Genomic DNA, 13,126 nt, shown 5'->3' on the forward strand with positions numbered 1-13,126 from the left:
ATGCTAATTCATGCAGTCATATGTTTGTGTATGATATGGTACACAAAACTCCATTATGTATACTGCTAATGAGCAACATATTTCCCAAGTGATTGCTAAACCTGCATGCAAACAATTTCTAAGGCTTGTTGCAAAACTTGTTGCAACCATTCACTAACTTCCTCTAGAAACAGCCTATGAATTTCTTTTTAATCCAAGCCAAATATTGCTACAGATGTGAGTCCCTCAATATGCACTATTACTTCATACTGTGTTTCTTTTCACATGGTTCACCTGTGTACTGTCTATGCATAAAAATACAGCTCCTTGAAAGTTTACAAAACTGGTAGGAACAATGAAGCTCAATGTGTTATACTGCTCAGCTTACAACACAACCTATATAACTATATGCAGACAATCAGAATATAGTTCAATTAGAATGATCAGTGGTGTATGCAAAATATCTCAACAAGTCCGCCACTAACGTTTCTTTACTTTCAGTTTGTCTGTCTGTTGATGAAATTCTTCATTATTTCTTATTTAATTTAGTTTCTGATGACAGAGGCCTCCATTTTATGTGTATTCTGCTGGTGTGGGAGTTTCTGTGCATATGGGCAGTGTGTAAGTGAGGAAGTAATGAGGGAGGCATAGCCGGCCTTAGGCACAAGCCAACTAGGCAGTTGACTAGGGCACCACTCTAGCAGGGGAGCTTTTCCACTATTTATTTGTTTATTTTTTGTAGTAAAGGAATGTTTTATTTAAATGTGTTGAATGAATGTAGGAAAAACCAAAGAGTAAGACAAACTGTGAGAAAACCCAAGGAAAAAAGTAATCTGGATGGTGTAGATAGACCAGGATGAGAGCATTGAGTGGTGTTGGGGGGGCCGCTGTGGAGCCCTTTTGCCTAGGGCACCAGTTCACCAAAGGCCGGCCCTGGAGGGAGGTCTGTGTAATATTTTGTTTCATGAGATTTATTGAGTTTCTTGCTGAAAGTATATCTACACTGCTATCAGCATAGTGAGAAGACGCTATCTTTTGAAATATGACTTGAATTAGCTGTCTAAAGAAGCTGATTACTAATTTAGCAGGTGATTATGTTCTTTTATTTTGTGGAGGATGGGCTCTTACTTTGCTTTCTACAAGTTAAACATTCTTTTCTTGTGGGAGTTTGATGCCTGTTTCTTCATCTCCAGCTATGCAGACTTGGCAGCTGTCACACATTACGTCTAAGAGGCTTGTTGGTGCCATTCCCATACGTGTGACAGTGCAGTATAATGCAAACATCCAACATGAAAGTTTGCATATAATGAATAAAAGGATTTTCTGCAAGCTGATATGCACAAAGGACACAACCAGATGACCTCCTCAGTACCTTACACTACAGTCTATTACCCTGCATCTGCACTGTCTAGAGAATGACTGATACAGTGACATTCAATAATACATTCAGGTAACATCACAATACATTTTGTTTTAAACGTTATTTTATTTTGTTTTCTTTGTCCTTCTCTTATGACCCTCAGCTATGTCTCATGCCCATTTCTCTTCATTGAATTGTTCGGCTGCCTAAGTTACATCTTCCGCCTGTGTTAGTTAATATAGCCAAATGCTTGTGTTCACCCAGTTGTGTTAGAGGCAAGTGTTAGGTAGTTTAGTGGATAGGCAGTCCTGGGGGCAGTGCATATGAGTGTATGTGTGTGGCTACATATGCAAGTGTATGTAGAGGTATGACAGGCATAAGGTGAGAGTGTGTGTGTGTGTCCATGAGTCCGTGAATGTGTATGGGAGGACTGTTGCACTTTTACACTCCCTTATATTAACTAGAAAATTCTGCAATACTGGACAAGAGGGTCACTGGACAATAAGGACACTCATCATATTGTCCTTAAAAGGCACTTAAAAATAATATAAAAACATTTTGCAGTACAAAAGAGAGGAACAGCAGACACTAGGATAATTCTACAGTGTGCCTTAAAAGCACTTAAAAATAACAGAGAAACATTTTGCAGAATGAAAGATGTAGTTTGGGGGAAAAGCAGACACTAAGGATATTCTTTATGTCATGTCCTAAAGGCACTTAAAAAGATTCAAACCCTCTACCATTGGCATTCAGCACCACATTACTACTAGTCTTCTAGTCTACACTACCACTAGCTCTAGTGACACTTCTACATATTACAGTAAAGTCTTTAAAAATAATTTAAAAAAATGAATAAATGAAGTGTGGGCATAAACTTTAAAGCCTGCTTCCTTGACACATGGAACAATGCATCAAGCAGGAGCCTGAACCCTCTACAATAACTGATAAGTTTGTGTAGCAAGGTATTTTTTTATATATTAACAAGTAAGAAACTGCAATGTCTGGTGCTACTCAATGATTGCAACAGTCCATGAGTTACAAGGGACAGGGCAAGTATATGAGGCAACAGCAGGAATGTTCTGTGAAATTAGGGACAATGAGGAGGGATGAGGTTGTGTCTGTGTGGGGTGCAGAGACTTTGGGGAGGAACACTAGCAACATCAGGGAGAATTTGTAAATTTTTACATGAACTCATTTAAAAAGTTAATAGAGAAATGGGTTTAGCATTACAGTGCATTGCATGAACAGTAAGAAGAATTAAACTCTAAATGTCTGGCATTATTAATTTGACTATAAAAATCCATGATTTATGATGACAGGAACAAAACTAAGAAGATACATCATGGACATTCAGTACACTATGGGACAAGTAGGAGGTATGTTGGTATTTGTGTGTGTGTGTGTGTGTGTGTGTGTGTGTGTGTGTGTGTGTGTGAATGTGAGCATGTGTGTGGGAAAGGGAATGAGGTGTGGTGCCTGTGCCAACCCGATGCATGAGCCGCCAGTGTTGACTACTGCAGGAAAGTGTTGATTTGCACTCACAATAGTAAAGGGTGATTCACAGACATGAGAATTAGGCAGTAATTAGATCATTCTTCACTGCATCTGACATGTCTCTGAATCACAATTTTTGGTATCTTGGAAATAGCCTGTATGGCCAGAGCTCTTACTGCCAGCGATGGAGTTCTTTCTGAATGCATGGGTATACATGACATGCTTTTTCTAATTAATATCCCCAAGCTTGCTTTATTAGGCAAATAACCGGCGATATACCAGTGTACTGCCTCGCAGGATGCGCAGTAGCAAACCCCGCCCCCGACCGCCCGTTACCACCCATAAATACAGTGGCGATTACATTTAATGGAGTTAGATAGATTATTCACATATTTAAAAAAATGTATGTCTTGAAGAGAGACTAAAATAAATGGCATATAGTTTTTAAAGTGCATCTATGTCTGCTTAAAATGTTGCTTGGTCTTGTATAAAATGTTATAAAACTGTTATCACGCAGATAAGTGGTGTTGCCGGTTGGTTTAGATGGCTTTGTAATGATTCTTGCATCTCTCTAAGACCGCCCGTTACCACCCATAAATACAGTGGCGATTACATTTAATGGAGTTAGATAGATTATTCACATATTTAAAAAAATGTATGTCTTGGGAGAGACTAAAATAAATGGCATATAGTTTTTAAAGTGCATCTATGTCTGCTTAAAATGTTGCTTGGTCTTGTATAAAATGTTATAAAACTGTTATCACGCAGATAAGTGGTGTTGCCGGTTGGTTTAGATGGCTTTGTAATGATTCTTGCATCTCTCTAAGACCGCCCGTTACCACCCATAAATACAGTGGCGACTACATTTAATGGAGTTAGATAGATTATTCACATATTTAAAAAAAACCACCCATAAATACAGTGGTGATTACTGGTTACTAGTAGTTACATTTAAAGGAGGTACAGATCGCCGCAAATTCTGATAACCGACTGCCTGCTCCTGTAATGCTTTAATGCAAAGTAATGGCAGCAGGAAAGTAAAGGTGTCCCGGATCCATACACTCAACTGAGTTTTACAAGATACCATATCTAATATGCAAGTTGCTAATAATATGCAAGTTGTTAGAATAACAGTAATAATGACAGCTTCCCCCCCACTAACGAGCAAAATCAGTGTGATTTAACACCTAGAACAAAGTGTAAATCTCTGTATAAAAATGCTAATTTAACACATATCGCTGTAACAAACTGCAAATCTCTTTAAAAACTTGATAATTTAACACATCTACCTGTCATTCATACATTTTCACACATTTCACCCGTTCCTATACACGCACAATGGGCATTAATCGGCTGTTTTGTCCACCTGCAGCTATAAAATCCCTTTCTATCACATGGTTTGCATCTACTTTGTACCTGTTACACCTCAGAAATGCACAGGATGGACGACAAGTACCTTACCTCCATCACCTCATCGCCCTCAGCCGGGGTTACATTCCTGCAGTCGGTTGGAATACTACGGAGTGAGAAACGGTGCCATCTCTGTGGGTCTCGGTCCTCTCTGGTTCGACAGGGCGCCACGTTCTCCTGGAGATGCACAGCCAGGAACTGCAGAAGCAGATCAGGAATGCTCTGTGGCACTTTTTTCCACAAGAGCAGACTGCCGCTGGATACGCTAATTAAACTGATGTACTGGTGGTCAAGGAGACTGCCAATCTGCAGGCTTGCAGACCACCTTTCAGTCTCCAAAACCACCTTGGTAGACTGGTATCAATTTCTCCGCGATGTGTGCAGCTGGAGACTCTTGCAGGATCCAATGATGCTGGGTGGCCCAGGGCGTGAAGTTCAAATAGATGAATGTCTGTTAGTGAAGGCGAAATATAATCGTGGTCGGGTGCTAGGACAGATGGACCGCTGGATTTTTGGCATCTACGACTGCAGTACCAAGAGCGGATACCTCTCCTTCGTTGACAGAAGGGATGCAGGCACCTTACTTCCCATAATTTGCAAGCATGTCTTACCAGGGTCGGTCATCGTGTTGGACGAATGGGCAGCTTATAGAGGAATTTCGGAGCTGCAGGCGATGGGTTATACGCACCTGACTGTGAATCACAGTCGGAATTTTGCAAACCCTGCAACTGGTGCACACACCAACGCTGTGGAGGCGATGTGGTCCCATTGCAAAAAGCAGTTTAAACAAATGAACGGAACACAGAAACATATGGTGGCTAGCCACCTTGATGAGTTTGTTTGGCGGGAGAAGTACGGGAGGAACAGTGAGGACTTGTTTACTTGCCTTCTGGAACACATAAGAGAGTACCAGGAGGATCACAAGGAAGAGCTGGGTTTTCGTGCGTATGCACAGTAGCTATAATGTGAAATGTGCTTTAAGTGTATTAGCTATAGTGTGAAATGAGTGTGAAATGTGTTTAAAGTCTAAATTTACCCTACAGTAAATGTGTTCTCTATCATTGACAGCGATGTATCTATGCATCAAATTCCACGGTTACGCATACTGCCTAATGCAACATAAGTACGGAATGCAACATATGCATGAGTTGTGGTCAAATAACAGAAATGGCCAGTAAATGTGTTGTCTGTCATTCACAGCGATGTATCTATCCATCAAATTCCATGGCAATAAAATAAAACGCATAATTACGCATAATGCAACATAACTACGTAATAAGATAAATGGCAATAAAATAAAACGCATGTATTGGCACTGCATTCACTTATTACTAAAGTCGCTAACTACAACACTGAGAATATCGCCGCAAATTCTGATAATCGACTGCCTGTTCCTGTAATGCTTTAATGCAAAGTAATGGCAAAGTAACAGTAATAATTCACTTATTACTAAAGTCGCTAACTACAACACTGACAATGTATTAAATTCACTTATTACTAAAGTCGCTAACTACAACACTGACAATGTATTAAATGTATTAAATTCACTTATTACTAAAGTCGCTAACTACAACACTGAGAATGTAAATGGCAATAAAATAAAAGGCATAATTATGACAGTAATATCATGTATTGACACTGTATTCACTTACTACTAAAGTCGCTAACTACAACACTGAGAATGTAAATGGCAATAAAATAAAAGGCATAATTATGACAGTAATATCATGTATTGACACTGTATTCACTTACTACTAAAGTCGCTAACTACAACGAGAATGTATTAAACTGAATTCCCTTACTAATAAAGTCGCTAAGTATCCAAAAAAACAAACGTCTTTCCTCTATTTAAGTACTGAATGCATGCGAGAATGTATTAAACTGTATTCCCTTACTAATAAAGTCGCTAAGTATCCAAAAAAACAAACGTCTTTCCTCTATTTAAGTACTGAATGCAACATAAGAGAAATGCCAGCGAAATAATGACATTCATATAAGCAACTTATTTTGTGGTAGAAGCGCGAGCGAGTGGCGGCGCTGTGACAGGTTACCTGTCAATCAAGGTTAGCCACGCCCCAAGCTGCGCAGTACCGCCCGCGAGGCAGTACACTGGTATATCGCCAAATAACCCCCACCACCACCACAACCACCAAAAAAAGAGAAAATATGGTTATGGCATTTAAGGATATGTGGGAAGAGACTAAACAAAAGATAATACAAAAAAACAATTAAAAAATTGAGAAACTAAAAACTTTTATTTATGGATATGGATAGCAAGATACAAGCAGTAAAAAGTTTTTGGCCTTTTAGTCCTGTATACAGATCAGGCATACTTTTATTACCCCAAGGACAAGCTGTGCACAATAATGAAAAAAGAATTCAAGGAATGTATCTGGGAGGGAAAGAGGGCAAAGGTTAAGTGGGATAAGCTGATCTTTCTAATAGAACAAGGTGGTTTAGGTTTACCTGATTTGAAGTGTTATTTTAAAGGCAAGCAGTTAAGGCTCATATACATAACACAAGCAGAAGGTTATCATTCAAAGTGGGAAGGGATGATGATGAAGTAAGGGGGAAGTTCAAGAAACAGAGAGAGTGGGATTTTAGATGCAGATCCTTAAGGAGAATAACAGCAGCCATACAGATTATATTCATAAAGTAGCAGAAAGTATTCCCAAGAACTAAGCCAATACAAGAATGGAAAAAGATTTTGCCAATAGGGATGACTGCAAGTAAGAGTACAGAAAATAGGCAAGAGAGGGCTGGAATTTATTGGAGAAACCTGGCAAAGGAACCAAGACACTGGGAGCAAATAATTCAAGCAGGAAAGGTAATACAGTGGGATGAAGCCACAAAGACATTTGAATTACAGGCTAGAGACTGCCTTCCCTGCCAGGGTTTAATATAAGTGTACAAGCAAAGAGAAAGGGATAGGGGGATTTTAAGTGAAGGACCTGTTCTTGTAGTGTTTTTAATTGAATCTAGAAATGAAGCAGTTGTTAAAAAGAAGCTAATTAGTAGGCATATAAAATTATAGGAGGTTAGAAAAAGCAGAAAAGAGAGACTGGAAGTGCATTTTACAATAAAACAATGGTATGGCTCCCAAGCATGCAACCAAGTTTTAGGATCTTTGCTTGGGAGTGTTTGCATAGGTATTTTTATACCCCAAGCAGACTTCAAAGAATTTTTCCTAAGGTAGGTAGCAAATGTTGGAGGTGTGATGGAAAAGGAAAAGGTAACTGGGAACATATTTATTGGGAGTGTAATGAGTAGGCAGATTTTAAAAATTCCCTACAGAGTACTCTACCAGAAATATTGGGTGAGCAAATGGCTGTAAATAAGGAAATTATTCTTCTGAGCTGGGATGCAGGATAAGGCCTTATTAAGTTCAATTTTGCTGGCTGCCAAAAAAAGCAATTACTAGGAAACACAAATCAAAGAATACGCCAATTGTATTTGAGGTACTGAATATTATAAAACAGATAAAAGAACCGCAAGAGGGATCTTTAGAAAAGGGAAGGAGCATATTACATAGAAGTAAATGGACATTGTGGGAAGAATACATGGTTAATAATGCTCAGGAGGAGGAGGAGTGAAGTGTAAGGCAGGAATTCAGCAATGTTATTTAATGTTGAACTGATGATAGTAGCAAAAAATATATATGTGATGTATATTGCATTTAAATGGAAAAATGTTGAATTTTTTTTTATTTTCTGTTAATATATATTTGCCTATGTCTTAAGTGATATTTTAATAAAGGTGTTTAAAAAAGAGAGAAAATATGCTGCTTTTTTGATAATGTAAATGTAATCTGTGTATTTGTTAGTGATCTAAACAATATTATGCACCTTTCTTCCAATGATAAATTATGTCTTGTGTGCCAAAGAAAGGAAGTTGTCAACATTCTGTATGTACTTTTAAACAATTTCCAATAATAATTTAATAAAATGTATTAATTTATTTATTTTTCATTTGACATTTGTTGGCTGAGATAGTCCGACTGGGCAAAAGCCCTTTTTCAGAGGAGGCATGGGAAGAAAAGCTCCAGATTACAGCAATACAAGATAATTTACATGGAAAATAAAATACATACAATAGAGAAACAACATATTGAAACATAATCAAAAATTAACTTAATAGTTTGATATAAATAAGAGAATAAAATTAATATCATATGGATGGTTAGAAGAGAAAGAAAATTAAAAGGAATATTAACAAGGAACAGAGTTCAGGTGGGATGGTCACAAAGACATAACCAGTTGGTATTCAGATGTTTGAGTATTTTTTTTAATTCATGGACATTCCAGACATTTCTGAGACAGGAGAAGCTTGCTCCATTAGATGGCAGGAGAATAGCTATATAAGTTGTATCCAATTATTTTTTTTAGGTTTGTGAATCTGTAATAAACATTGGTCAGAGCTTCTAAGGGGTCGGGAAGGGTTATAGAGAGAGATAAGTGTAGAGATGCTAGGGGAAGAGGAGGGTTTGTTTTGGATAGAGTGGATAAAATTAAGGTGAGAAAATAAGAGTTGATTAGGAAGCTCAAGCCAACCAAGAGTCCTTAGAGCAGGGCAGTGGTGAGATTTTGAAGGCACATTAGCAGCGAATCTGGCTGCTTTGTTGTAAGTGATTTCCAGTTTGGAGAAGTAAAGACTGTAAGTTAGTAAGAATTTGAGAACCACAGAAAAGGTTGGGTAGCAAGTAAGCATGTGCAAGTGAAGTCCCAGAATCAGGGGTGAGTCGTTTTTTGTTTCTATATAGTAGGCCGAGCTATTGGTGAGTTTTCTTAATACAGTGGTGAACATGCAGGTCAAATTGTAAGTTGGTCATCTGTCATTACATCAAGAAGCTTTGTGTGAAAATAAGAAAATGTTATTCCAACTAATAATGCATGAATAAAATATGTTTTGAAATCCTATGACTTCTCACTCAGAACTGTTATTTTTCACATGTCATTACTATCAGTAACACAGAACTATTATGACTTACTCTGAAAACTGGGGGCAGAGTCTAAAAAAGATAGTAGTGTTTACCACAAAATCTACTCATTTCAATTCAAATTTAGGTTCAGTTAAAGGTTTATTAAGCCGCTTGAGCCCAAGTATCATTAAAAAGCACATCTAATACATACATTGATATTTCAAAGGCACTGCACAGTTTGCAAATAAATAACATGCAAAATAAAAAACAATTATAGGCCTTTAGGAACTTCTTAAAAACAGCCAGTATAGGGAACCCCCTCACCTGGTAGAGGATAAGGTGTCAGAGGTGAAATGCTGGACAATAAAGGGAATGAGAAGCAGATGTTTCTAATTGCACTCTCAAAGATGAGGAAGACAAGAACGTAATGGGAAATTTGTTACCAGAAGCTTCTTCATATGGAAGGGACCCAAATCATGCTGGGTTAGCTATAACAACACTAAATTAAAGAATAAATAGATAACCAGCTCAAACGCTATAGGATCTCAATGTAAAAGCTAGCAGAAATACCTGAGAGTAGCTCGGACTGTGGATTTCAGTGCAAGTAGAAGTCATCATGTTCTGTGTTAGGACTCTCTAGAGAAATAAAGCTGCAGCAGCCAAGGCTAAAAGTGAAAATGAATGCACATGCAGTCAAAGTAGAATATCGATGCTCTTCAAAAGCTATCCTATACATATAATCAAAGATTAAGATATATAATTTATTGATGTTTTAAGATATAAAAATATTGTACCTTGCAGTGCATTATACTTTAAGTAGATCTGCTTCCTTGTTTTGACTATCTGGTCTATTTTTCCAGAGGCAAAGTTGTCAAACACCAGCTCGCTGAGTTTATCCCTTCAATGAGCCAGTTATTTAATTAGGTAATACGTTAAGACACTACTAACTCTATTTGTTACAACTAATTGATTCCTAGCCCAGCGCATCCCATTCTCCCACTGCTCTTCTTTACTAACTTCAAAATAATTTAAACTTGCAAGTAATGGGAAAACTTCCTTACCCGCAGGCTCTATGATCTTGGAATCAGTCTGAGCATAAACTGTGACTAAATTAAATTGTTACAATCAACCAATCCTCAATTCAAACTCAAAATTCAAAACCCAATTAAATAAAACTCTAGGCCCAAATCTCGTAAAAACCATGTCATGTTCCCCCCACCCTTTCCTTCTGGACCCTGTAAAAGAGAGCTCCACACCACCTTGAAGCCTATGATCATTGCTTTTCCCCACCATCCCACATAATCTTCTGGCGGCTTTCATATGGACTTTTTCTGGCAGCCAGATGTCCCTTACCTTGTATTCCTTCTAGAACTACAAACAGTTCTCAAGGTGTGGTCTGAGAAAGGCTTGGTAAAGTAGGGAGTATTATCTTTTGGTTTCTGATATATATTTCTCTGAGAATGTATATATCTAGCATTGTGTATGCTGCTGCCATAGCAAACTCAGTATCTCTCTGTCTGCTCATGGTAGTCCAATCCAGGGGTGATCAAAAGCACTAGATCTCTTTCCTTCTCTACTGCATTTATTCTACTTCCCCCAGAAAACACTTCACACCAAGTTTGTTGTAGCCCAAATACAGTACTTAGAATTCCTAGGCACTGACCCTTCACTGCTACCTAAATTCTGCCATCTTAGTCAGCCTTTTCCTTTGTAAAGTCCTTCTCCTATCCATGATTGTTGCACCCTATATTTGTGTCAGCATCAAATATGTCAGAAATGAACACACTGTAGAGTACTGAATGTAAGACTAAGTCCTACAGCACTCATTATCCAACCTTTCACCATGCAGCAGTGTATTTTCCCAGTCTTGGTCCTATCCCTAATCCCTGTGGATCTATTACTAGCCTTCTGTGCAGGGCTAAGTCATAACATTCGTAGCAGAGCATACGGACTGGTCACCATCTGTCAAGTTCTCATGTAAGAGCCATAAAACTGAAATGTAACATGCCTGACTCTGTTGTATATGTATACATCTACTTCATAAATTCATACCCGGCTGCTACATAACATTTGTCTTTGTTATGTACACTGTCTGGGTAACCCCTCTTAATTGGCAGGAACATATATGTATGCATATCCATATTGTAGGTCTCTCACCACACACACACACACACACACACACTATATCAAGTGTCTATTTTTGGGACAGCTGTTTAGCTGGCCACATATGATCAGCTAAGAAGCTGATTGGAAGGTGTGTGAGATCGCACAATTCTGGGCTTGGGAATATGCCCTTACCCCTTATTTTTGCAATCTCAGATTTAGTATATATAATTAGCAGGGGGTGTGGGAGCTTCACCCAAAAAAAAAAATAATGTTTTTATTCGTTTTTTTTTTTGTTTTGTTTTAAATTTGCATGTGCCAAGGATGTTTCTTGTACATGCATCCTAGCATGTCAGTGTCTGTTTTTTCGATGTTAGGTATATTCATTCATAACTACAACACCTATATATAGATAAGTGTGTGTGTGTGTGTGTGTGTGTGTGTGTGTGTGTGTGTGTGTGTGTGTGTGTGTGTGTGTGTGTGTGTGTGTGTGTGTGTGTATGTGTGTGTGTGTGTGCGTGTGTGTGTGTGTGTGTGTGTGTGTGTGTGTGTGTGTGTGTGTATATATATATATATATATATATATATATATATATATATATATATACACATAGAGAGAGAGAGCGAGCAAGAGATTTACATATAAGAAAAAATGGGGCTATTATAATGAAAGAAAATATTTAGCAACTACAATGATTAGCAAATTATTACGTTACACAGTTTAGCCTATGAAAGGGCAAGGCACCAGATAATGCAGTCAATGAAACAGAATGCAAACTAAATGAATTTATTATGCAGCCTTAAAAACTACAAATAATAACTCTAAAACAGTGTATGATGCACATAGGTTCAGAAAAATGTTGCCCACCATGATGTGGCCATTCAAATGATGCTTTGCAAATTGTCTAAGCTAATTCATTTTTGAATTCATAATAAAAGAACAAAAGTATTGCATATTTTTATAAACAGATATATACATGTACATATTTCTACAACAGTATAAAGAACCAATGAAGTGTCAGAGACTTTATGTATGTCATGGTGTGACCTAATGCCATGCAATGACTGCTAAATTGCTTGCTTTCTGGAATATTAGTAAAACTAGGGACATCTTGCTGATGTACATAAATAAACATAACTACAGCTAGTAGCTCATGAATCAGGCATTGTGCAAATAAAGGATCAGAGCCATGTTCATTCAATGTAATGTGAACTGTAGCAATACATGCATCCAAACTCTCCCTTCATAAGCATATCGTCAATGCTTTCCACAGTATCCACTATTGTCTGGAATAATGCATGGTCAGACTCAATATCTTGAAGATTTTGTCAGCATTTTGGGCTTCCTTTAAAAGACAGCACATATTTGCAGAATCTGTATTTCACCAACCTTGTTAACAATAGCATAGAAGTCCCTAGTGTTTTAACTATCTAAAAAATACCATTCGCTCAGTTTTTAACATCCACGTTTCAATCAAAACCAACAAATGCTACCAATATATGGCCTGAAATACCAGGCTTAACCTTTTGGATATTGCCTACAATTTTACAGCATGCAGCTAGCTGTTCCTACTGAATGCTAACAAAAGTGAATAAAATCAAAACTCATCTGTTACCCAATGAGTCTGGCTGTATAATATCCTGATCTTAGTGACACCAGCATGTACTAAGCTATTTTGCTGTGTCCAGTATACCAAGTTGGTTTTCCCATTCTGCACTAAATAATGCAGAACTGCCGTTTGTGGCTTTACCCACAGTCTTAAAGGGCCCAAAGTCCTTCTGTCTTATTTACACTGTACAAGTTTTTCATTCACAAGTTGAACAAACATTATTCACCCTGTCTATGGTTTATGAAATCTAGG

General features: G+C 37.8%; 1 protein-coding gene across 1 annotated transcript in view; it reads left to right on the plus strand.

The window, feature by feature from the left end:
* Positions 1-13,126, plus strand: part of NLRC3 (NLR family CARD domain containing 3) — a 778,434-nt gene that overhangs the window by 527,562 nt on the left and 237,746 nt on the right. The window lies entirely within an intron of this gene.

Source organism: Protopterus annectens, chromosome 12.part0 (assembly GCF_019279795.1).
Source record: "Protopterus annectens isolate FY-2018-M chromosome 12.part0, PAN1.0, whole genome shotgun sequence".
Lineage (NCBI taxonomy): Eukaryota > Metazoa > Chordata > Ceratodontiformes > Protopteridae > Protopterus > Protopterus annectens.